Source organism: Camelus dromedarius, chromosome 9 (genome assembly GCF_036321535.1).
Source record: "Camelus dromedarius isolate mCamDro1 chromosome 9, mCamDro1.pat, whole genome shotgun sequence".
Lineage (NCBI taxonomy): Eukaryota > Metazoa > Chordata > Mammalia > Artiodactyla > Camelidae > Camelus > Camelus dromedarius.
The window spans coordinates 68,888,515-68,913,790 of NC_087444.1; the positions used below are offsets into that span (position 1 = coordinate 68,888,515).

At 36.6% G+C, this 25,276-nt stretch overlaps 1 long non-coding RNA gene across 2 annotated transcripts in view; it reads right to left on the minus strand.

Moving 5' to 3' along the window:
- Positions 1-25,276, minus strand: part of LOC116154909 (uncharacterized) — a 94,013-nt gene that overhangs the window by 41,266 nt on the left and 27,471 nt on the right. For both annotated transcript variants that reach the window (XR_010382361.1, XR_004138973.2), the window contains exon 2: positions 7,235-7,304. This is a non-coding gene — a long non-coding RNA (uncharacterized LOC116154909). The remainder of the gene's footprint in view (positions 1-7,234; positions 7,305-25,276) is intronic.

A 25,276-nucleotide genomic window follows, 5' to 3' on the forward strand; every position in this document is an offset into this window, starting at 1 on the left:
AGATAATGTTTTGCCTATATTTTCTTCTAGGAGGCTTATTGTATCTTGTCTTATGTTTAAGTCTTTGATCCATTTTGAGTTTATTTTTGTGTATGGTGTAAGGGAGTGTTCTAGCTTCATTGCTTTACATGCTGCTGTCCAGTTTTCCCAACACCATTTGCTGAAGAGACTGTCTTTATTCCATTGTATATTCTTGCCTCCTTTGTCAAAGATGAGTTGACCAAAAGTTTGTGGGTTCATTTCTGGGCTCTCTATTCTGTTCCATTGGTGCATATGTCTGGTTTTGTACCAATACCATGCTGTCTTGATGACTGTAGCTCTATAGTATTGTCTGAAGTCTGGGAGAGTTATTCCTCCATCCTCTTTCTTTTTCTTCAGTAATGCTTTGGCAATTCTAGGTCTTTTGTGGTTCCATATAAATTTTATTATGATTTGTCCTAGTTCTGTGAAATACATCCTGGGTAATATGATAGGGATTGCATTAAATCTGTAGATTTCCTTGGGCAGTGTGACCATTTTAACAATATTGATTCTTTCAATCCAGGAGTATGGAATATCTTTCCATTTTTTTAAAGTCTTCTTTAATTTTCTTAATCAATGTTTTATAGTTTTCTGTGTGTAAGTCTTTCACCTCCTTGGTTAGATTTACTCCTAGGTATTTTATTACTTTGGGTGCTATTTTAAAGGGGATTATTTCTTTACTTTCTTTTTCTGTTGATTCATCGTTAGTGTAAAGAAATGCAACTGATTTTTGAACGTTAGTCTTGTAACCTGTAACCTTGCTGAATTCTTCAATTATTTCTAGTAGTTTTTGTGTGGACCTTTTAGGGTTTTCTATATATAGTATCATGTCATCTGCAACAGTGACACTTTTACCTCTTCTTTTCCAATTTGGATCCCTTTTATTTCTCTCTCTTGCCTGATTGCTGTGGCTAGGACTTCCAAGACTATGTTGAATAGGAGTGGTGACAGTGGGCAGCCTTGTCTTGTCCCAGACTTTAGTGGGAAGCTTTTGAGTTTTTCACCATTGAGTACTATGCTGGCTGTAGGTTTGTCATATATAGCTTTTATTATGTTTAGCTATGTTCCCTCTATACCCACTTTGGCGAGAGTTTGTATCATAAATGGGTGTTGAACTTTATCAAAAGATTTTTCTGCATCTATTGAGATGATCATGTGGTTTTTGTCCTTTCTCTTGCTGATGTGATGTATTACATTGATTGATTTGCATATGTTGAACCACCCTTGTGTCCCTGGGATGAACCCCACTTGATCATGATGTATAATCTTTTTTATGTGCTGTTGGATTCTATTTGCTAGTATTTTGGTAAGGATTTTTGCATCTATGTTCATCTGTGATATTGGCTTGTAATTCTCTTTTTTGGTGGTATCTTTGCCTGGTTTTGGTATCAGGGTGATGGTGGCTTCATAGAATGAGTTTGGGAGTATTCCCTCCTTTTCAGTCTTCTGGAAGAGTTGAGAAGGACTGGTATGAGTTCTTCTTTGTATGTTTGGTAGAATTCCCCAGAGAAGCTGTCCAGTCCTAGACTTTTATTTGTAGGGAGGTTTTTTATTGCTAATTCTATTTCATTTCTAGTGATGTGGTTTGTTCAAGTGGTCAGTTTCTTCCTGATTCAGTCTTAGTGGACTGTATGTTTCCAGAAACTTGTCCATCTCCTCTAGGTTATCCATTTTGGTTCCATATAGTTTTTCATAATATTCTCGTATGATATTCTGTATTTCTATGTTATTTGTTGTAACTTCTCCATTTTCCTTTCTTATTTTGCTTATTTGTGCTCTCTCTTTTTTCTTCTTTGTGATTTTGGCCAGAGGTTTGTCAATTTTATTTACCCTTTCAAAAAACCAGCTTTTGGTTTGATTGATTTTTTCTATTTTTTTAAAATCTCTATTTTATTTATTTCCTCCCTGATCTTTACAATTTCCTTTCTTCTGCTGACTTTTAGGTATTTTTGCTCTTCTTTTTCTAATTCTTTTAGCTGGAGGGTTAGATTGTTTACTTGAGATTGTTCTTCTTTTCTGATGAAGGCCTGTATTGCTATAAACTTCCCTCTTAGCACTGCCTTTGCTGCATCCCATAAATTTTGTGTGGTTGTTTTCACCTTCACATTTTTCATAGTAGCTAATTTATGTTTTATAAATTATGTTTGTAATATCTTTGTAATATGTGTTAATGCTTCATTTTTCATTCTTGATATTGCTAATTTGTGTTTTCATTCTTTTTGTTGGACTAATCAATTTCATAAATAACAGGATTTTTAACTTGGTTTTTCTCTTGCACATTTTTTCTATTTCACTGATTTCTGCTCTTTATTATTTCTTTCCTTCTAGTTTGTTTAGGCTTGATGGGATGATCATTTTCCAGTCTCATGAGATTTGGAAACTGAATTCTAAGTAGGAACATTTTTCATAGCCTGTAACTTATAATATGAAACTTAGGTTCTTTGATGTGAAAGAATTGAAAGCTGGCCTGAATTAGAAAATGAAAATTCGTTAGGAAGATATCACAGTAATTCAGGGCAAAAATAATGGGTTAGACGAATGTGGAAGTAACAGATATAGAGAAACTGATATAAGAAAGGTCATATTTTATAAATAAAGCCAAAGGCACTAGTGAATAAACTGGATTGTAAAAGAAAGAAAAGATCACTGAAATGTGTATTTTCCATGTGTCCCTCCAGATCTACTCTCCACCCATCTCTGCCTTGTTCTGTGCCTTCAAGGCTAATCATTATGGGCTCCATCAATAGGCTGGACCAGTTTAAGACTGGAGAGCAGGAAGAGTGAAACTGGATTGTATATATTCCCTGGCTCCCTCCCTACCTTATCAAAGTTGGCTTTGACCCCCCACCAAAGGTCACACATCTTATTTGAGGATCCCTATTTCCTCTGGGTCCAGTAACTGCTCCTTGCTTTGCCTTTTCAAGCTTGGACACTATAATGGTTCCCTCATGATTGGAAGCCTCAGAAAACCATACTATGCTTTATTGTTTCACCTTAACCTGTCCACACATTTGTATATTGTCATTCTGTCAAATTCTCAGCAATCCTTTAAGACCTTCACTCACATAAGAAGTAATCAAGACTGATTTCTAAGGGATTTATTGGAAAAATGTATGGCCTCCTAGTGTCATTTGCTGAGATACAGGAGAAAGAGAAAATGGGTGAGGCTAGTAGAAAAAAATAATTCATTTTTAGATACATTACTATTAGACATCTGGGGGAGGGTATAGCTCAGTGGTAGAGTGCATGCCTAGCATGCTCAAGGTCCTGGGTTCAATCCCCAGTACTTCCATTAAAGATAAACAAATACATAAAAACATAGTCACCTCCCTCCCAAAATAAAAAAAAAATAAAAATTTGTTAAAAATTAGAAATTCCATCAGATATCCAGTGAATAGCAAGTATTAAGCTGAAGAGAAAGATTACTGCAAGTGTTGTAAAAGTCATTTACATATGGGAATGATTTGGATATTTTTTAAAGCCAAATAACCAGATGTGCACACACAAAGAGAATATGAAGCTACAGGCGAGGAGAACAGTCCCTGGTATAGTACAGAGTTAACAGATCTAGCTCAAAAGGAGTGGGTAGCAAAGTACAGTGGGAAATAGCCACCACTGGGGCAGGAAAGAACCCAGAGAAGGTGGCAATTTAGAAACTATGAAAACAAAGTGTATCAAGAATCAAAGAGTTGCCAGTTGTGTCATTTTGCTTCAACAGTAAATAATGTGAGGCCTGAGATCTGCAGATAGTATCCGCAAACACAGCAGTCACTGATGATTTCTTAAGAGCAATTTTAGGGGGGAGGTATAGCTCAGTGGTGGGGTGTGTGCCTAGCACATACAAAGTCCTAAATTCAATCCCCAGTACCTTCATCAAATATAAATCAATCAATAAATCTCATTACCTGCCCCTCCAAAAATAAAAACCATAATGAAAAAAAAAATTTTTAAGTGTTATTTTAGTGGAATGAGGAGGAAGAATGCTCAATTATAAGAGCATGAAGAGAGTCTAGTAAGTGACATGTGGAAACAATGACTACAAATTGCTATTTGAGAAATTTTAATATCCCAGAGTCTGACTTTTAGTTTCAACGAACCAAGTAGTTGTTCTTGAAATTATGAAAGTTATGCACTTACGGTCACATGGATTTACCCCACAACCACAGGGAAATACCCTATGATTCTTCTATTGTGGCTTACATAGTTTCCATACATCTAATTGATCTACCTCAGATATCTACCACGTGGGGGACCTGCAGAAGCTGGCACTCTGCCGTGGACTGCACACACACCTGGCCCAGCACTAGGAGCCGAAGGAGGACACCGGGCAGGAGCCAGCGGGGTGAGTCAGCAGAGGAGCAGCCACCTGGAGCCCGGGGCCCGCACTGCCCTTCAGAGCATATGGCTACTGCTTCTCTGCTAAATTCTAAATATGGCGCCAATGTCACCTCTGCCAGCCCTAACCCAAAACCATTCAGGAGGGAAGTTCTTGGAAACATGGTTCCAGCTTAGCTAAATTGATACAGTATAACACTATCACCATCATTTGTTCCAAAAAAATAAATCTGATCATGTCATTCATCTGCTCAAAAACCTCTAGTGGTTCCCTTTCTCTTTTGGGATGAAAGTCAAAATAGTGACACTGCCTACAACACTTCACATAAGCTGGCACTTTTAACTCCTACTACTTGCTCCTCCCTGTGTCTCCCTGCAGCCACACTGGTCACCTAACACACAAGTAATGCTCCTTTCTGTGTCTTTCCTCTACTTGTCCCCTCTACCCTCTACATTCTTGCCACCAGCTCTGTGCCTTCATTCCTCCCTCAAGTCATTCTAGACTCTTCAAATATCACAGTTTCAGGGAGGGATCTCCTGACCAGATTATTTAAAACCAAACCAGCTGAGGCATTCCTGCTCCCCCGCCTTCCTATCCCTTACTTTTTACTTTCCAGCAGAGCACTTAACCATGAACTGAAATACTACAGTGTTACCTGTTCAACATTTTCTGCCACTCCCAGTAGAATGTAAGCTCCATAAGGACCATTATTTTTTTCCAATATTATTTATTACTATATCCAAATTGCCTATAACAGTGACTGGCCTATAGTAGGGGATCATTGAATATTCTGGATAAAATGAAAAAATGAATTAATGAACTGAATGTATAGCTGTATGTTCTCCATCTGATCTTTAAATGAAGCTCACCACTCTCGAGTTCCCCTTTCTCTTATTTCAACCCTACCTAAGTTCCTATTACCAATATATGTTGTTGACAGCCAAGTGTGTATTTCCAAAGCAAACCTTCCATCTTTGTTCCACTCACATATACGTGTGCGTGAACTCTGATTAGACATGTGCATAATGCAGATGCCTTAGATGCCTTTTCAGCACTCCACGTGCTAAAAAGAATGTGCAATATCGTTAAACCCAAGCTACAATTCCCCTGGTTTCTTGATATCAAGAAATACCACCACAACCAATTCAGTTGCTCAAGTTTTAAGAGAATTGTAAGTCATTGTCCACACCAGCTTTAAACCACCCCTTATGACACAGTCACTAAATTTAGTGCATGCTTCTAAGGAGGTGTGTCTCAAGTCCATGTGCTCCTCTTTTGTGTTTATTTTCATCATATTTATTAGAATCATCATCTTCTCTCATCTGGTTTGCTTCAAAAGTCTCCTAATTCTTTTTTTCAAGTTGACTCTTGCTCAATTCAATAAGCTATGCTCATAATTTTTAGGCAAACTGGATAATTTTTTAAATGCTCTCTTTCTCCTTGATAAAAAACCTTAAATCATTTTACCTCCTTGATAAAAGCCTGAAATGACTGTTGGGATTCATGGTACACATTCTTAACCTAACCTGTAAAACCCAGCAAACTGTCATCTGACCCTAACTCAGTAACCTCAGCTCATGCCAAATTCTCTTGTTCTTGGCACCTGAGGCACACGGGCTTTCTTTCAGTTCTTTGTATGTCCTATGTTCCTTCCTGCAAATGGCGTTCGAATGTGCTTTCCATTTGCCAAGAACACCCGCAAAGCTGATGAACTCCTCCAAAATATTCAGGGAGTAGCCAAAGCTGCAGACACAAAGGGAAGCTTTCCAAGATCCTGAGATATACTATTCCGAATGCCTCATTGCAGCACCTGTACAACTACAATTACATAATTATTTGTGTAATTGTTTGTCCAATGTCTGGATTCCCCACAGATACCCTTGCTGTCCACCACTGTGTCTAAAACACGAGTGGTACAGAGAGGGTACTTCACAGAATGAGATGAATGGATGAATGACTATTGTGCAGTGCTGTCAGTAACTGGGTAAATTCTATAACTTCCTCAGCAGGAAAAGCAGAGGCTGGAGACATGGGTGTTACTTTTTAAGAGCAAAAAGGGACTGAAGGTTGGAAAACAAGATGCTAGGAGCACATTGGTGTTCACAAGCCACAACTGTAGATTGTCAAAAAGGTAAGTGTATATTTCAAAGGCAGAAGAGAGAGAATAAAATATGAGAAAAGTGCTCACAAGTATCATGATGGATTTTGTGGCTCTAGCCTCTGGGGACATTTCTGGGGGTTGCCTAGTGCTATGAATGTATTGGACTTGCTGTTTGTGCCTGTGAAGAAAAAATATAGATCCACTGGCCCATATCTTGAGTCCCAAACAAATAACATCAACACAGGAGTAAATAACTGAGCATATTGATTCTGTAATTGTGTTCATAAACAAACAGGAACAATACCCAAAATTTAACTTCACACTGATGTTTCTGCTGTTCTTCTGTCCAATCATTCTCATGGGAACCATGACATTTATCAGCAAATGAAACAGCCAGCTCAGGATACATGGAGAATTGATATACTTCGGGGATTTGAATTTGAGTTCTGCCCACTTGGAGTTCATGGGGTTAATACTTAAGGCCTGGAAGCCACCCAAAAGACAGGTGGTGCTGAGGGAACTTCCCCAGGCCACTCTGTGAAAATAAAAGACAAGTTTACATCCTATATCATTTAGGAAATATTTCAATCCAAAGACTGCCATTGTTGGAGGGATTCCTCCACAAAGAAGGGTCAAAGTATTGACTAAAGCAAGATGGTTGATTATTTGCTCTAATGGTCTCAATCCATGCCTCCTTAAAAGACAGCAGATGTAATGACAAAGGAGTGAAACATTCCCCACAGTCCCTATTCCACTCTGAGCGAGGATGACCATACCCATTGCCATGTCAACAGAAATCTTCTCTCGGGGGCTGAGGTATGATGATTTTGCTCAAATCCACAGAACCTGGGGAGAAACAGAACACATGTGTGAATTTCTTCAAGTCAAGTGAAATATGGTTCTCACCATAATTTCTTTAAAATCTCCTTTCTGGGACCCTAGTCTACTGTCATGCATAAAAATCCATCCCTAAAGTTTGTTTCTCTTAATCACCTAGTATATCTGTCATAATACTTATAACAACTGAAATTATCTCATTGGATTATCTTATTTTATTGAAGGATGACAATTTCCTCTGATAGAAACATGAGGGCCATGAAAGTAGGGATCTTGTCTACCTTGTTTTCAGTCCATGTCTAGGGTTGAGAACATTCCGTCACTAGTAAGCAGTCAACAAATATCTATTAGATGAATAAATGAATGGAGTCATTATTTTCATCTCAAAAGTTATTTTAATATGTCTTTTATGTTAATAGATTTCTTAACATGGAATGCAGATTCTCTACTTAATAATTTAAAGAGTGCATTAAGCTCACTAATTGTGTTATTCAAAACTGCATATCCTTGCTTGGTTGGGAGGTTTTGTTTGTTTTTGTTTATGTAAAAGCGTGGTCTTCCTGAAAAACAGATGATCAAGGGTCTTATGCTGCACCGGATCCTATCAAATACTCTTTGTCCAAAGTTATCTTTCTATAAACCAGTTCAATCTTTGAATAGAACTTTTGAGTCAACCTAGACTGAATTGAGCAGTATATCTTAATAAAAATACAACATAACAAAGATATTTTCCAAGACTATACATGGTTAATGTGACAGTGAACATTCAAGCAATCTCATTCCATTAGGAAGAAAAGACTAACATGACCCCAGGCACACAGTTATTCAGTATTTTTCTAACTTGTCCAAAAACTTGGCAAGAAAAATTACTCCTCTTTGAAAACTAGATTACTTTCTGTGTTACATTCAAAGAACCAGCTGAAATACTTTAGAAGTAATAAGCTAGTAATTTGCCCAGATATTACACAAATATGCAAAATTTTAAAATAGACTGTGCATAAACACTTCAAAAACCTTAGGAATAAACTAGGTCAGTGATACGTTGGAAATATGAAAGTAAAAAAAAAATTAAATAGCGTAAAAGAAATCCTTAATGAGTGGAACTAAATTCCATGTTCTTGGATGGGAAGATATAACATGTTGTCAAGATTTGAAGTTTCCTCAAATGTGTAGATTCAAGTCAATATCAATCAAAATAGTAGATAACTTGGGGGGAACTAGGCAATTTGCCTTAAAATTTAACTATAATTGCAGAAGAAAATTCAATTCATTTTCCCCAATACTTTATTATCAAAATGTTCAAACATACAGAAACCAAGTCTTTTTTAAAAAATAATAATGATTAAGTGGACTGACCTACCCAATTTCTTAAAATTTAACACAGCAGTTAAAGTATATAGTACAAATGATAAACAGCCAATAGGCACAAGAAAAAATGCTCAATATTGTTAATTATCAGAGAAATGTAAATCAAAACTACAATGAGGTATCACCTCACACCAGTCAGAATGGCCGTCATTCAAAAATCCACAAATGACAAATGCTGGAGAGGCTGTGGAGAAAGGGGAACCCTCCTACACTGCTGGTGGGAATGCAGTTTGGTGCAGCCACTATGGAAAACAGTGTGGAGATTCCTCAAAAGACTAGGAATAGACTTACCGTATGACCCAGGAATCCCACTCCTGGGCTTGTATCCAGAAGGAACCCTACTTCAGGATGACACCTGCACCCCAATGTTCATAGCAGCACTATTTACAATAGCCAAAACATGGAAACAGCCTAAATGTCCATCAACAGGTGACTGGATAAAGAAGATGTGGTATATTTATACAATGGAATACTACTCAGCCATAAAAACTGACAACATAATGCCATTTGCAGCAACATGGATGCTCCTGGGGAATGTCATTCTAAGCGAAGTAAGCCAGAAAGAGAAAGAAAAATACCATATGAGATCGCTCATATGTGGAATCTAAAAAACAAAAACAAACAAACAAAAACAAAGCATAAATACAGGACAGAAATAGATTCATAGACAGAGAATACAGACTTGTGGTTGCCAGGGGGGTGGAGGGTGGGAAGGGATAGACTGGGATTTCAAAATTGTAGAATAGATAAACAAGATTACACTGTATAGCACAGGGAAATATACACAAAATGTTATGATAACTCACAGAGAAAAAAAATGTGACAAAGAGTGTGTATATGTCCATGAATAACTGAAAAATTGTGCTGAACACTAGAATTTGACACAACATTGTAAAATGATTATAAATCAATAAAAAATGTTAAAAAAAAAGAAGTTGTGGTATATTTATACAATGGAATATTACTCAGCCATTAAAAAGAATACAATAATGCCATTTGCAGCAACATGGATAGATCTAGAGATTGTCATTCTAAGTAAGCCAGAAAGAGAAAGAAAAACACCATATGGTATCAATCATATGTGAGATCTAAAAGAAAAAAGAAGACACTAATGAACTTATCTACAAAACAGAACCAGACTCACAGACACAATAAGTAAACTATGGTTACCAGGGGGAAAAGGGCTGGGAAGGGATAAATTGAGAGTTCAAGATTTGCAAATATTAACTATTATATATAAAATAGATAAAAAAAACAAATTTCTTCTGTATAGTATAAGGAACTTATTCAATATCTTGTAGTAACCTATAATGAAAAAGAGTATGAAAATAATATATGTATGTATATGTATTTACATAGGAAACATTATGCTGTACACCAGAAATTGACACATTGTATGTAACTGACTATACTTCAGTAGAAATAAAGTATATGGTACATATAAGAACAATCAAACACAATGGCTTAGAACGAAGTGTACAGAAAAATATTATAAATAGGAAATTCAACAAATGAGAAAATAACTGCTCAGTGTAAGAGATTGAAACTGGTGAGTGATTTGGAAAGTATAAAGTTGGACTGCCAAATCAAATCTTACAGACAAATAAATTTCAGGGCTGAAAAAAAAATCATCAAAAGAAGCAGGAGCCAGACACCTACACACAGAAAGAAACAGTAGCAGAGGTGCAACTGACCAAGAGAGTACCGTGGCCGATAATGAATCCTGTACAGTCTCTGTGCTTGAGCAAAAAGTGTGGCAAGGCCTCCCTCAAGTCTATTTACCTTGAGGTTTATCAAGATTTCATTAAATTATTAAATCCTTGTGAGCACTGACCCTGTACTGACCACTGTCCTGATCTGTCATATTTGCTTTCAAGATTTTTATGTTCCTCTGAAACAGAACAGAAGACAGGATCCACATCAGATGCCTGATTGTGAGACCAATATAATATCTCAGAACCAAGTCTTGGACCAAAGTATGCTATTTGGAATGAGAGACTATTCAGCTGTGAGAATATTCACTGGTAAACATACATCTTCTGTAATTGGGTTTGGCATTTATTTCAAGGTGTATTATTTTGATCTGAAGATCAAAATTTACAATAATATAATTCCCTAATGCACCAATTCTGATGAAAATTCAGACAATGTATTTACATCGTCATACAGTGGACACATAGAATTTTTCAGAGTAAACTAATTCCCCAAATTTAGTCTCACCCAGACGAGGTCCAGTGGAAACAAAAGACATAAACATTCATTTAAGATAGTCTGTGCACCAGGCCTATAATTTGCTCTATTACACATTTAATTCATCTTGACCCCATGCTTAGGGAATCTCAGACCAAGAAGGTTTAATCAAAGGACGCAGGTGAAAATTAGGACAGAACTAATGCAGAGGAAGACTGGAGATGACACTATAGGCACATGGATGAGAGGGAGAGAACCTCTGCAGGATCAGAGAACAGCCCTTCACCGGGGCTCTCTCAGGGACTCTTGTATATTCTCACGAAAAGGTGTTACTATCCAGACCTTGCGTAGATTCCCATTTTCAACTAGTCACTTCTTTTTTTCCCAGACAATTTCTAAGTCCAAAATAAAACTCCACTCACCTGAGTAACCTTTGTTCCAGGATGCTGGACCCAATGTTTACTTGATTTGTTGTGGGAGGGAAAAGCTGAACCCTGTTATAGTTTTGGTTTTCCTGACCTCATCTCTCTAGAGCTGTGATTATTATGTGTGTATTATTATGTTACTTTTAGCATCAATGACAGTGCCTCCAAGAAAAATCTCTAAACATTTTTTCTCAGCACTAATTATCTAAATTATAATTATAAGTGTTTAAAGCAACTATCCCAAGATGCTGTCAGAAGTAACTGGAAGAAAACATTTCTTCTGTACTCCCTATAGGGATGAGGTCAAATAATTGTGAAGCATAAAAAGTGAGACCTTAGAGAATAAACATATGACCTTGACTATGCTCTGAAAATCTCTGAGGGGTATATTTCCTGGAAGAGAATTCTTAGATTCCTAAATACCTTGATTAAATACCTATTAAAGATCTGGTAAGAAAAAAAGAGGCCTTCCCAAAGAAAGAGCGTGGGGGACATCTAAGTAAGGTAGCAGGTATTGACAGAGAATCCATTATAAAAGGTAAAATAGATAGGGCTGTGTGATGGAAAGTCAGCTTACTATGGACTCACAGTGCATGGGAGTGAGGAAATGGAGGGAGTACGATCATGCTCTCAATAAATGTAAGTGTAAAAGGGTAACTAGCACTTTATGAGGTAAAGGGAGACTTTAAATACTGATGGGTAAGAACTAGTAGATCAGGATTTGTTGAATTACGGTAAATATAAATTCAATACTCATGAGATCAAAGTCTATTATTAGCAAAATAAAAAAAGAGTGGGATCCATGCTCAAGAAATTAACCTTAGTTTTAAAAAGGGATCTATTACCAATTTAATATAAATTAGGGAAAAAGAATAGATGGAAAGGGAGGATTATTCTGAATTGTGGAAGGAAATGGAGGGATTTCTCAACAGATGGCTTCAGCTTCTTTATGATGCAGGAGACAAGCATATCTAGAAAGAGAGGGAGAAGATTAGAGATGAAGATAACTAAAAATATTTGAAAGCATAGCAATAGATAATGGCATAAAGAGTTGAGATATGAAACAGAAAAGATCTGTTGGGCAGAATCATAAGAGGAGTTCAGGTTATTAGCAATGAAATATTTACACTGACATCAATCTACCTAGTTGTGTATTCAGCTGCACAAAACTACCATAGTGTATCCATAGGGATAGAAATGGACACTACATTCAATTCATGCCGAGGTTTCTCCAGGTCAGGGTGATGGGATGAAATAAGAAAAGAATTAAGGCTATTGAAGGAGACTGAAAGGATTGACCAGAAAATTTCACAAAAGAGAGAAAGCAAGAAATATTGGTATAAATTGACATGACAGAAAAGTAAGAATATATATATTGGGCTCAAAAGGCAATGAGAGAGAATAGGGAGCTATGTAGAAAAAGAACTCCAGAAGTCTGCCTGGGGCTCCCTTGAGTCTTTGCTGAACACTAAGTTGTGCATGCATAGGGTGAAACTCCATAAAACTGCACATATACATACCAGGTAACTTTGAACTAAACAGTTTCCAGAGTTCATTCAAAGCTGGAAGGTATTCAAGATATGACCACCCAGAGAGCAGAATCTTCACTGATTACTTAGGGCATTCAACAGAGACACCAGAAGGGTTACACCTTAGTAGTTGGACTAAGTATCTCTATAAAAAGATTATTCAAACTCACTTAACAAAGCTTAAATGTAAGCTTTGAAAGAATCAAACTGAACCACAAGTAAATTAACTGCATATCAGAAAACAATCTAATACTTCTTTTTAAAAAGAAAATAAAAAATAAAACCCAGGCACTCAATGAAGTAAAATTGACAATGTCCTTCACCCAATTAAAAATTATTAGACAAGCCAAGAGACCAGAAAAATACGGCTATAAATAGGAGCAAAAATAGTCAATAAAACTGATCCATACGTTCTTTCTGTGTGTTGACTTAAGCATTAGTTGGGATTAATAATAGATTACTTCCTGGAGAAGAAAAAAATCAGTTAACTAGAAGAAATATCAATAGAAACTATCCAAAATGAAGCAAAATAGAGAAATAAAAAACTGAATCTTAAAAAAGTAACAGAGTTTCATTTATCTGTAAAATAATATTAAGTGGGCTAATATATACATAATTAAAATCCTAGAAGGAAAGGGGGAAATATACACACACACACACACACACACACACACACACACACACACACACACGTATATAATTTTCTAAGTTTGATGAAAACTATAAACTCACAGATCCAAGAACCACACTGAAGCTCATAAAAATTGAATCCCTGAAAACTAGAGTTAAACTTAAAATCTTAAAAGTGGCCAAAGAAAAACACATTTAGTAAAAGAGGAACAAAGATAAGAAATACTGATGATTTCTCATCAGAAATCATGCATGCATAGTATATCTTTACAGAGCTGAAAGAGAAAAATTTCAACCTAAAATTTTATACTCAAATAAAATATCCTTCTCAAGTGAATTTAAAATAATTTATCCAATGAACAAAAACAGAGAATGTATCACAGAGAACGCATCATCAACAGAACTTCACTATATGAAAAGTTAAAGGAATTTCTTCAAATGAAAGAAAAATAATACCAGATGGAAACCCAGACATACACAAATAAACAATAAGCACCAGAAGTGGGAAATATGTAGGTAAATGCAAACGTTTTAATCTTTGATTTCTTTAAAATATTATTTTTAAAATAAAAATTATAACAATTTATTTTGAGGTTTATAACATAGGTAGAAGTAAAATACATGACAATTGCATATGAATGAGTGGAGGAATCGAAATAGCTTGTAGGGTTATCATATTATATGTGAAGTGGTCCAATATTATTTGATGGTAGACTATGATAAGTCATCTACTGTAAATCTTACAGCAGCAACAATAACAAAACAACAACAACTAATAAGCCAATAGAGGGGATAATAAGAAATCCTTTTAAAATACTCAATCCAAAAGGCAAAAAGGAGGGAAAATAATCAACAGAAGGGGAAAATAGAAAAAAAATTTTAAGGTAGATTTAAACAACAGTATCAATAATCAGATTATAAATGTTCCAAACACTCCATTAAAAAGTAAAGGTTGCTAGACTAGATAAAAAAAGGACCCAACCATTAGCTATACAAAAGAATTCATTTTTTAACTTCATAAAAAGATATAGAGAGCAATTCCACACCCATATGCAAAAAACAAACAAACAAACAAACAAACAAACAAACAAACAAACAAACAGTACTTGTACCCATACCTCACACATTATACAAATATTAACTCAAATTTGATCCTGGGACTAAATATATAAGTGAAAACTCTAAATGCACTAAGAGAAAATACTACTTCCCTGAGGTAGGTGTGGAGTTCTTAAATAGCACAAAAGAAGTACAAACCACAAAAGAAAAATTTGGACTTCATCAAAATGAAAGGCTTCTGTTCTTCAAAATTCACAATTAAGACAATAAAAAGGCAAATCACAGATGGGAATGAAATATTCACAATACTATATCTAACTGGTATACAGAATATATAAACAACTCTTGCAAATCTGTGAGAGTCCAAACAACTCAATTGAAAAATGAGCAAAACATCAGTCACTTTCCAGAGCAGATATATAAATGGCCAGTGAGCACTTGGAAAAGTATTCTACATCATCAGTCATCAGGAAAACACAAAGCCACAGTGAGATCCCACTATACAACCACTCAAATTGTTAAATTTAAAAGACAGATGAGAAGGAGTAACCGGACCTCTCAAATATTGCTGGCAGGAATGCAGAAGTTACAAGCAATTTGGAGGACAGCTCAGCAATATTTTATAATGTTAAACCTATACTTACCACACAACCCAACAGTTTAACTTCTAAGTATTTATCCAAGAAAAAAAAATGTATGTCTACACAAAGACTTATACATGACGTTCATAGCAGCTTTATTCATAATAGACAACAACCCAGGGAATAGACAAGCAAATTATGGTATAGTCACAGACTGGAACACTGTTCAGCAATGAAAAATGATGTAATTGAATGGAATTCTGCTCAAGAATGGACAACTGATACAATTACCACAGATAAATCTCAAAAACATTTTGCTGAATAAATAATCCAGGCACAAGAAGGTACATACTGTATGATCCCTTTTCTGTGAAATTCTAGAAAAGTCAAAGCTAATCTGCAGTGACCGAAAGCAGATCAGTGGTTGCCTAGTTGCTTGTAACTGGAGAAGGAGGTGGAACTGACTACAAAGGACCATGACAGAACATTTTGGGGTGATGGAATTATTTTATATCTTGATTGTAGTGATGACTGCATGGGTATATACATTGGTCAAAACTCACTGACCTGTATACTGAGAGTGGTACATTTTACTATATGTGAATTATACCACAATAAGGTTGATTTAAACAGAAAAAAATCAGAAGACATTCACGTTTCGGTAGGATGGAGTAGTTTGAAGCAAGTCAATGCTTCTGCTAAAAGCAACTGGAAAAGCCTTATCAAGTACTATAATCATATTTGAAAGGTATTAAAGAGCTGTGACAGCAGCAAGAGTTAAGGAAATAAAATTCCAGAGAGGGAAGAATCTTCAGACAAATGCTGAGGATACTCATGTCTCTCTAGGGTCCTTTGCCAATGTTGGGTATGGTCCAAAGGTGGTGAATCTGGGCCTCGTGCAGGGCCACTTCTGAAACATAGAGAAACCAGTAGAACTTCTGGAAGCTGTGTGAGGGTAGAGGGATCAACTGGAGATCTGAGAGGCTTCAAGAAACTGATTTCCTATTTAAGACATTTGCTGAATTGCAAAACTTGACCAGGCAGGAGGCTAAATAACTAAACCAAAATCTCAGAAAACTGGAGTTGAATTTCTCATGGTATCAGGTACATAGAAGACAGTCCCATTACTCGGAGGGGCCTTGAGAAGTACAGGTGAGATGGGGAAGTTCTCTAGGGTGTGGTAAATTGCAACTGATGATAGACAGTGACTTTCTCTCTTGGATTACCTGCCAATCTAGACTCAGAAACAGGCTGAGAAACTGTGGTTTTTACTCCAGGCAAAAGTTTGCCTCCAGAATTCAAAAAGAAATCCAAGTGGCTTCTTCCTCAAGTTTCTGTATGAAATTTTTGCCTGGCCCAAGGCATCAACTCAGGCACAGCACACTCTGGCTGGGAAGCTGAAGCTGACCCCAAAGCCTTCCAGGGCTGAGGCAGTGTCAGGGCACAGCACACATGAAAAGAACCACCCCAGAGGACACACATGGTACCCCTGGAAGCAGAGTTTACAATTGTTAGGGTGCCCTGAGCAGGACACGCATTGGTCAGGCAGAGGGGTTAACAGAGTCCCCTGTGTGGCCTCCTGCCCTGGGCCTTCCTGCTCCAGGGTTGCCAGTCCAGTCCTCACTTTCAGAGCGAATGCCCAGGCAGTCAGTTACCACAGTTTGCTTTTCCATTACACCAGCTCATCTGCCTCATGAGTGTGGATGTCTAAAGATGTTTTGCATGGAACATGCAATAGTCAGGGCCACCTCCCATTGTCTCCTAATCAGCTGTCAGGTGTGTTCATAGGGTCCAATGTGAGAATTCAAAGCACATGAAGCACTTTGGAAAAAAGAGCAGGGGTATTTTTCTTTAGGAAGGGAAAGTTTCCAGGAACAGTTTTGAAAAACAAAAGACCATTAATGCCCTCCCTTGCTCTCATGCTTTCCCCGGATGCTGGGATTTTGGAGGGTTTTTTCTCCTTCATTGATACAGAGTTAATGTGTCACTCCACAGTCAAAACATTACTTTTTTTTTTTTATTCATTCCCTACTCTCACTCAGATCCTTCCTCTGGAAAAGTTGTGTGAAACAGAAACAAAAGTATTTTCATAGAAAAAAATTTTTATATAACTTAAACAGAATGACACATTTATGCAGCAATTGGTCAGGATAGAATCCTGAATTTTCAAAAATTTCAAAATTGGGTTACATATCCTCCTATCCCTTTACTCCTGACTATTTATTCAGTAAGTAATCTACAAAAGATCAATCCCTTTCTGAGATAAGTGCATTTAATAATCAAGCTGCCTTCCTTAGGGTCTTTGTACCAGAAGAAAGCTGAAAATGGTAGAGTTAGGCTATCAGTCTGTTGTTGCAAACTGCAACTAATCCAGAAAGCTGAACACAAGTGAACAGAAATGAGACATCCCCCAAGAGAGGGGTCAAAAGTTAGATCTGTCAGCAGTGGGTGGAGGGGTCACAGTCCTTGTGATGTCCTCCTCCAACATGCAGCTTTGGGGCAGGAATCACAAGTTCGGAAGCGATTACTCTGCATCAGAAATACAGAGCTGATCAGGAACCATTTCATTTAATTTCATTTTTCTATGGAAATACTAGGGATTAAACCCAGGACCCTCCTGCACGCTAAGCACACGATCTACCACCAAGCTATACCCACCGATCCACCACTGCTTGATCTTAATTTTAGATAGTCCTCTCAGAGAATAAGCCCTTTCCTGTGAGCACTTGTAAGTGACCCAGATGGTCCAGCCAGCATGCACAATGTTCTCACAGTTCTGGCCCCCACAGAGGGATGCCCTAAATCTGTAACACTCCTAGAGGCTGAATTCTATTTATTCAGCCATATCTGCCTTCAATTCAGCACAGCTTGTAGCAGGTTTTCACTTAGACACAGGACCAGGTTATAAGGCTCTGTTGATTCAGATTTTTTAAAAGCCAGCAGGTTTTCTTCAGCAGCAGCAAAGACACTACAGGGCCAGACAGTCATGTTCCAGGCATGACTGACAAGGAAGATTTCCCTAAACCCTTTTTATATTGTCAAACTTTGAGTTCAAATTGATCCACTCAAAATGTGCACCTCAGGCCAGAAAACCATCAGCCTCCAAAAGTTGTCAGATATATGATCTCATAAAAGCTCATTAGCAAACTGAAAACTGCTGCTTAAAGCTCCAAAAGTGTACCTCCATATGGAGATTGCCTCTTTTTCCCTTAAATTCCAACAGGCAAAAATCATAGTAAAAATCATCACCTATGGAAATTTGTTTGGTTTCCAATACTCAGCAAATTTAAACCTAGTCCACCCATCAGTGGCAAAAAGGAATTTGTGTCCCTCAACACTTCTTTGCAGCTTTTTCTATAAGGATGATCCCTCTAGCATTTATGAAATTAAAATCATTTAACATTTTATATCAAAATTTTTCATACATCCATATACAAGAGTAACAAGACACAAAGCACTTAAAATATACCCCTTTTCTTTCTCATTGAAAGTTTACTCAAACCTCTAGAAGTACATGTAACATTTACAGGTTAATATTACAGCTTTCAGGAAAAAAATCATGGCTGGAATGCAAGTGGAGAAGGGGAAGAGAGGATTTAGGAGCCCTTTCTCCTCTTCCTGGAGGAGACAAAAACTAAAGGCATCACTCAGGCTGCATTTCCCCCCTCACTTCAGCCAGCATGGCCAAAAGCAGCCAGGGCATCCAGCAAGCCAACTGTCCTGGAGATGATCTATTTTTTCATATTACATAAGTAACTTTTACCTCTCATAACAGACTGCAGCTCAGTGCTGTTTCATACCATGGATGACTCCACAGTCACCCAGGAACCAAAGTTTCATCATGCTCCACCCTTTCATCTTCATTTCCTTTTCCCAAATAATGCTTTTGCTGAATTTCAGTGAGTCATGGGGGAATCTAACGAATCCCACTTCTGACACCAACTGTATCAGAGGTCCCCAAGACCACCACCCCTGGGTTCAACAATTCACTAAGAGGACACAGAGGATTAAGCATCTAGTCATACTCTTGGCTGTAATTTATTTTCCTCATTAAGGGATACAAAGGATACAAAGCAAAATTAGCAAAGGGAAAAGGTCTGCAGGAAACTACCTACAAGCTTATGAGTCTTCTACCAATAGAGCCACACAGAATGTGCATAATTCCTTCAGCAATGAGTTGTGTGATATACTGCACAGTAATAAAATGGATGAACTGCTGTTATATACAGCAAACTGAATGAGTATTCCACATATAATGTTAAGCAAATCCAAAAGAGTACATACTGAATGATACCACTTACATAAAGGTTAAACCCCAGTGAAACTCATCTAGGTTATTAGAAAATAAGATAAAGTTTACCTCTCAGAAGGAGGAAAGAGGTAGTACTGGAAGAGACACGAGGGGAGCTTTCTGAGATCCTGTTACTGTCCTATTCCTTGTTTGGGTGGTGGCTACATGGGTATACTCAGTTTAGAAAATGCATCAAGCTGTGCATTTATCAATCATGCATTCTTCTCTGTTACTTTTCTATTAAAAAGTTTCTTAAAAACAAAAAACTGTTAAAATTTCCATTATTTTTATTTTGTTATATTTTTCATCATGCAAAATTTTTGATATGCTGGTCATAATTTTTATTTTTATGAGAACGCTAACGAATTTACTGTACTTATAAGTAACTAAATATGAAAACTATACTATAGTTTCTAGTATCAGATCTAACTCCTCCAACTCAAAGACCTGTGATAACCTTCACAAGTGTAAATAAGAGGAAGTTCTGGCATAATTCTAAGTCTCCTTTTCTATGTCTTATACTGGGATTTTTCTACCAATTTGTGACAGGATGTCTCTATACACACCCACAAAACACACACACACACACACACACACACACACACACACGGATTTTCTTTGTTTTACAAATGTAGTATTATATTATATACCCATCTTTTGATGTTGATATTCCCACAACACAACATAATGGTAATATCTCTACTTTGACTTGTATTTAACTCATTCTTTTATCTGTCTGCAAAGTATTTCATAAACTTGATGTACAATGATTAATTCAACCACTCATTAATGGTGATTATGATTGCTTTAGTGTTCTGCTTCTATAAACTCTGATATAGTGAAAATCTTACACATATATCATTAAGTACTGATACTTCTGTCATACAGTAGACTCAGAATATTTCTGGATTGAAGGATATGTGTATTTTTTATTTCAATGTAAAATGCCAGATTGAAAATCTCAAATTTCTCTAACAAATCACACTGCCACCAGCAATATGTGAGAGGATCCTTTTCCCAGCATTCCAACCAGCACTCACTCTATAAGTCACTTTCTGTTTTGCCAATGAATGGCTATACAATGATGATGTCTCATTTCTGCTTTAACTTCCATTTCCCTGGATACTAAAGACAGACCATTTATCGTATGTTCATTCACCTCTTGTGTTTTTTATTCTATAATTTGTCTATTTATATCTTTTGCCCAATCTTCTACTTGGTTAGTATGCTTTTATTTGTACAACTATCTGCATTGTTTATGGTCATCACCTGCCATGTGATTTTTATTTTGTCAAATATATTAATATTGTAATATATGGACTTGAGCTTCCTTATCTTAGCTAAAGGGACCTGCCCATCACAAAATTGTATGTAAAATTTCTTCAGTTTTCTTCTGAGATCTTTACTGATTTTTTTTATCCGTAAATATTTTGACCATTTGGAGTTTTTCTGTACTGCATGATACAGGGATCATACTTTATTTTCTTCCAGTTATACCAGCAACATTTTAAAAATAAGTCATTCCCCTCCCAAATTCGAATACCATCTTTACGTGTGATAAAATCGTATCTTTTTTAGGATCTATTTCTAATGTCTGCCTAGTCACATGGCAGTGCTACACTATTTGCATTTCAATGGCTTTAAGGTGAGTTTAAATATCTAATAAGATTAACCTTCTCTCAGCTTTCTGTATTGTCATAATTTTCTTGCTTTTTATGAGACATCATTCTTCCATATAAGCTGTAAGATTATTTTACTCAATTAAAAAGTTCTTTGGGGATTTTAATTGGCACCATGTTGAATTTACAAATTATATGATTAAGTCATTAAGCTTCTTATTCAAAAGCATGGCATGGCTTTACTTTTGTGCAGATTTTGTTTCATGTTCTCAGAAATTATTTCATAGAGTTCATTTCATGTGGGTCGTATAATGTCTCTTGTTTTGTTGTGGAAAAATGTGTTACAGCTTGGCATTACAACTCAGTTGTGACAGCAACATAGATCTGGGTGAGAGACCAAGAAGCACTTGGAGAGTTGGAGAACTCAGGTTTATTACGCCAGCACGGCCAGATAAGTTAACACTTCAAGCTCTGGACCCCATCTGTAGGTTTACACAGGCCTTTTATAGGCTGCCCATTTTACACTTTGCAACATCATATGCAAATTAAGTATAACAGAAGTTGACCAAACAGGAACAAGCTTTGTAGAAATAGAAATAGGAGTGAGAGAAATAACCAATCAGGAGTAAGAGAAATAACCAATCAGGAGTGAGCTCCATGCAAATGAAGTACTACAAACGGACCAATCAGAAGTTAGGGAAGTGGACCAATCAGAAGTGAGAGTAATAACCAATCAGGAGTGAAGGAAATAACCAATCAGAAATGAGCTCAGGGAACCAACAGAATTTTAAGGTAAGTTAGCCGCTTTAGAGGCAAAAAGTGAGATAGAGCCTCTGGGCCAGGGAACCAGACGGTGCTGGGAGGAAAGCAGTGGCCCTGGCTAGGGGTCCTGCTGGTCTTTTTATGGGGCTTCCTGCCTCAGTTTAACGTATTGAATTTTAAGTATTCTGCTGACCATTATTTCTTACTGCAGTTTATTTCATATTACTTTGCATTCTTTCAACACAAACCCACCAGGCACAAAGAACATGAAGAAATACTCTTCATGTCCACAAACAAGTATGCTTTTATCCACTTATGCCACTCAGGATAGGCTCAGTTATGCTGCAATAACAAATAGCTCCCAAAGTCATGGTGCTTTAACATAATACTAGTATATTTATTTGCTCATGCTACATGTCCACTATGGATCCACAGGAGGCTATATTCATTTTCATCACTAAAAGACCCAGTCTGATGGAGAGTCATCTCAAAACGTGTTTCCATGATCACTACAGCGATGGGGAAGGGAAGAAACAAATTACACATTGTCACTTCTGCTCATATTTTATCGACCAAAGCATGTCAGTGGCTATGCCTAACAGGGTGTGAAGAAGGAGAAACTGAATAGTTAAAAAGCAGTCCAGATGACTACAATATTTTTCTGGAAGCATGTGACATTCTCATCTCTACTCTCATCACATTACACAGGGACAAGGATGCATATTAATATTTCTACATCATAAGAAAAATAATAGGAGTGGCATCAATATGAATGAGGAGTAAGGACTACCAAAACTTTTCTCCTCCATAAAATTAATGTGAAAATTTGCAAAAAGAAAAAATAGTTCAGAATCAGCCCTCTCAGAATTCTAGAAATTAATCAAAGACCTGCAGCAATATGGAGAGCATTTATTTATTCAAGAAAAATGGCCAGATCTCAGTAAGAACAGTGAGATTTGTAGCATTTCAACCTACCCTTGTCCCATCTCCTACTCGCCACCTACACAGTAGCCTTGAAAAACAACAGCCTTCATTCAGGGGGAAAACCAGCAGCCTTGCAATCACCAGAGGGAGCACAACAGGGCTGGAGCGCTTATAAAGCCGCATTCACAAAGAGTTGTCATTATTCGACCTGCCTAGTGGGTCCCTGGAAGACCCTACTTGCAAGGCTGGCTGTATTTTACCTCACTTAGAGTTTTCTCAGTGAAAAAAGGGTTCTCACAGGAGGTGACATTTGTTTTAAAAAATATTACAGGCATATAGGCAATTGTTTAACTCCACGGTTGCCTGAAATTGTGGATAACAGTACAGGCAAACAATATACTAACAAAAAAGATTAAAAGGGAGTGCTGGAGAATGAGATGTCCATAGGAGCTCTGAAAATCTCTAACACATTCTGAGAAGCTTTCAATGCCATGAACATGCACTGAGTATGGGCATGCCCAAGGCTGTGTGCATGCTCAGGAAAGACCTGAGAAAGTCCTAAGCTTTCACCTTGTGCTGACTTTGAGGCTCTGTGTAAGCAGAAAGTGAAGGCTAAGGCAGAGTTTTAAACTGCCTAACAGAGTTGAAAGCATGCCCCAAATACACACAGAGTCCCTCGGTAAAAACTGGAAGGCATATTGGTACCAGGCATTTCAGGAAATCTCTGTCCAATCATTAGCTGATCCATAAGCTAACTGAGCAGATATTTCAGGATCTACACACACCAAAGAGAACAGACTTTACAGAATTAGTTAAGAATAGTTGGAAAAAAATCACTAAACAAATAACTAATATAAAAAATGGCAACAAAAACAAACTTGAGGAAGAGGGCAGCATATGATTTCCAAAGTTACCCATTATAATAGTCAAAATGTTCAGTTTGCAACAAAAAATATAAGACGTGCAAAGGAGTAAGAAAGTGTGGACTAGGGGAAATGTTAAGAAACTATTCAAAATATATATATACTAAAAAACACACAAGGAAATTAAAGTAGTACACTAGAAAAAATATATATTAACACAAAAGAAGGCAGTAATGGAAGGATAGACAAATGAAAAAAGACAAAATGTATATAGAAAACAAATCAGAAAATGGCAGACGTGAAGCCTACCTTTAGTAATTATAACAAATGCAAATGGATTAAACACTTCAATTAAAAGACACAGATTTGCAGAATGGACTTTTAAAAAATATGATGCAACTGTAAGTTGTCACAAAGAGACATACTTTAGATTCACAATACATATAGGCTGAAAGTAAAATAATGGAAATACATACAATGTAAACAGTAGCTAAAACATGCCTGGAGTGGCTATAATATCAGACAAAATAGGCTTTAGGACAAAAATCTTTTACTAGAGACCAAGAAGAATATTTTATAATAAAAGAATCAATCCATCCAGAAGACATAATATGAAAGATGCTCAACATCACTAATTATTAGAAAAATGCAAATCAAAACTACAATGAGATATCACCTCATACTGGTCAGAATGTTATCATCAAAAAGCCTACAAATAATAAACGCTGAAGAGGTTGTGGAGAAAAGGGAATCCTCCTACACAATTGGTAGGAATATGAGTTGGTGCAGCCACTATGGAAAACAGTATGAAGGTTCCTTTAAAAACTAAAAATAGAGCTACCATATGATCTAGCAATCCCACTCCTGGGTATATATCCAGAAAAAATGAAAACTCTATTTTGAAAAGATGCATGCACTCCAATGTGCATAGTGGCACTATTTATAATAGCCAAGACGTGAAAACAATCCAAATGCCCATAAAGATGTGGAATATATGTACACAATGGAACATTACTCAGCCACAAAAAGAATGAAATATTGCCCTTTGCAGCAACATGGATGGACCTAGAGAATATTATCCTTAATGAAGTAAGTCAGAGAAAGACAAATACTATGTGGTATCACTTACATGTGGAATCTAAAAATTATACAAATGAATCTATATAAAAAACAGAAAAAGACTCATTGATATAGGAAACAAACTTATGGTTACCAAAGGGGAGAGAGAGGGAGGGAGGGAGGGACACATTAGGAGTATGATATTAACACATACAAACTACTATACATCAAATAGATAGATAAGCAATGAGGATTTACTGTATAGCACAGGGAATTATATTCAATATCTTATAATAACCTATAATGGAATGTAATCTGAATAAAATAACTGAAACACTTTGCTGTACACCTGAAACTAACACAATATTATAAATCAATTATACTTCAATAAAAAGAAGACGTAACAATTATAAACATATATGACCTAACAAAAGAGCCCCAAAATACGTAAAGCAAAAACTAACAGAATTAAAAGAAATAAACAATTCAACAATATTTGGACACTACAGCATCCTACTTTCAATAGTGAACAGAACAGCTAGACAGAAGATCAACAAGAAAACAGAAGATATGAATAACACAGTAAAACAACTAGACATAATAGACAACTATAAAACATGCCACCCACCAACAGCAGAGTACATGTTCTTCTCAAACATGCATGGGACAATCTCCAAGACA